Here is a 2105-nt window from a genome sequence, read left to right as displayed (position 1 = left end):
GAATTTTTAAACAATTGAATGATTGTTGTGCTACACTTTTAATAATGAAAGAAAAAAGAATATTCCGTGGGGATGGCATGTTAGTGGAACTGTATCATATGAGTTACAAATACCATATTTTTCAGAATATAAGACGGACCTCCCCCCCCCCTCAAGAGAGGCTGAAAATTTGGGTGCGTCTTACACTCTGAATGTAGCTTTTTTGAAGCGTTCCCCCCCAGTACTAATAAGGTGCTAATGATCTTCCTGGCTCTTCCAGGTTTGCATGTTTGTTACTCGCTCTGAAAAAGGTTTTCACACTTAACAAGGAGCTAACAAGATTCCCGGCTTGCAGGCTTGTTTTCATTGCTATTCCCTCTGAAAAATGTTTTATTTCATTCCTAATCGGGGGATAAAATGATGTGTTGTTTTTGTCTGTTTTAGTTTGTATTTTTTTCTTTTCCTTTAGAAACATAGAAACATAGAAGACTGATGGCAGAAAAAGACCTCATGGTCCATCTAGTCTGCCCTTATACTATTTCCTGTATTTTATCTTACAATGGATATATGTTTATCCCAGGCATGTTTAAATTCAGTTACTGTGGATTTACCAACCATGTCTGCTGGAAGTTTGTTCCAAGGATCTACTACTCTTTCAGTGAAATAATATTTTCTCACGTTGCTTTTGATCTTTCCCCCAACTAACTTCAGATTGTGTCCCCTTGTTCTTGTGTTCACTTTCCTATTAAAAACCCTTCCCTCCTGAACCTTATTTAACCCTTTAACATATTTAAATGTTTCGATCATGTCCCCCCTTTCCCTTCTGTCCTCCAGACTGTACAGATTGAGTTCATTAAGTTTTTCCTGATACGTTTTATGCTGAAGACCTTCCACCATTCTTGTAGCCCGTCTTTGGACCCTTTCTTGTGTATTGAAAATATTGCAAATGTACAAATGTATATATGTTTTTGGCTATACTTTTTAATACAATTCAATAAAAAAATATTTTAAAAAATGATGTGCTGAAGCTGAACAGACTAAGGATGCTAGTCAGAAGAATACCTGGTAGGTAGATTTTTTTTCCTCCTATTTTCCTCCCTAAAAACTAAGGTGCATCTTATATTCTGGTGAATCTTATATTCTGAAAAATGTGGTACATATAGTCCTCAACTTACAATGGTTCACTCAGTAATCATTCAAAAGTTACATCACTGGAAAAAGTGAGTTGTAACCATTTTCACACTTATGACGGTTGCAGCATCCCCATGGTCATATAATATACATGCGGATGCTTGAAAAACTGACTTGCATTTATGATGAAGTGCAGTGACCCAGGAACACCTTTTGCGAGGTTTTGACAAGCAAAGTGGATGCAGAAACCCAGATTCAAAATGACCTTGCGAGCAATCCTTGTTTAGCGACCCCAGTGAGGATTGGCAATTTAGTTGTTAAGTGAAGGCATTGCTGAGTGAAACTATGACTGGGCTTATGAATATACCTGAGCTTTCCTTTGTTTTATAGAATTGTGAAGGTCAGAAAAGCAGTCATTGGTTGCAAAGTTACTTTTTCAATGGTTGCTAAATGAGAACTACCTGTATGTAATTTATAATTTCAGAGAATGCACATCAAAGTATCCTGATAGCATAAGCATAGGTTAGATGCTACTGCATCGTCATACCATACATCAGTGGTTCTCAACCTTTCTAATGCCGTGACCCCTTAATACAGTTCCTCATGTTATGGTGACCCCCAACCATAAGTCGAGCACCAATTCTCCCAACAGAGCTTTAAACTGATTGGCAGGAAGGTCAGAGGGAAACCCCCACTGTAAACACATGATTGGTTGGATTGTAAAAATATGTTCTAAAGCACCAAAATAGAAGCTTTAGTTCCTAATATCAAGGGAAATTTGTCTTTTCCCATGGTGTTAGGTGACCCCTGTGAAAAGTTCATTCGACCTCCAAAGGGATCCTGACCCCCAGGTTAAGAACCACTGCCATACATGATGATACTTTGAGTGACTGTCATTTTACACATTTTAGCAGATCAATATATAAAACCAGTAAAATAAATGGTGGCAGTGGAACAGAATGAGCAGAAATAGTACTGCATAACCAAAACTTTCC

Source organism: Erythrolamprus reginae, chromosome 2 (genome assembly GCF_031021105.1).
Source record: "Erythrolamprus reginae isolate rEryReg1 chromosome 2, rEryReg1.hap1, whole genome shotgun sequence".
Taxonomy (NCBI): Eukaryota; Metazoa; Chordata; class Lepidosauria; order Squamata; family Dipsadidae; genus Erythrolamprus; species Erythrolamprus reginae.
This window is presented reverse-complemented; position numbering follows the sequence as displayed.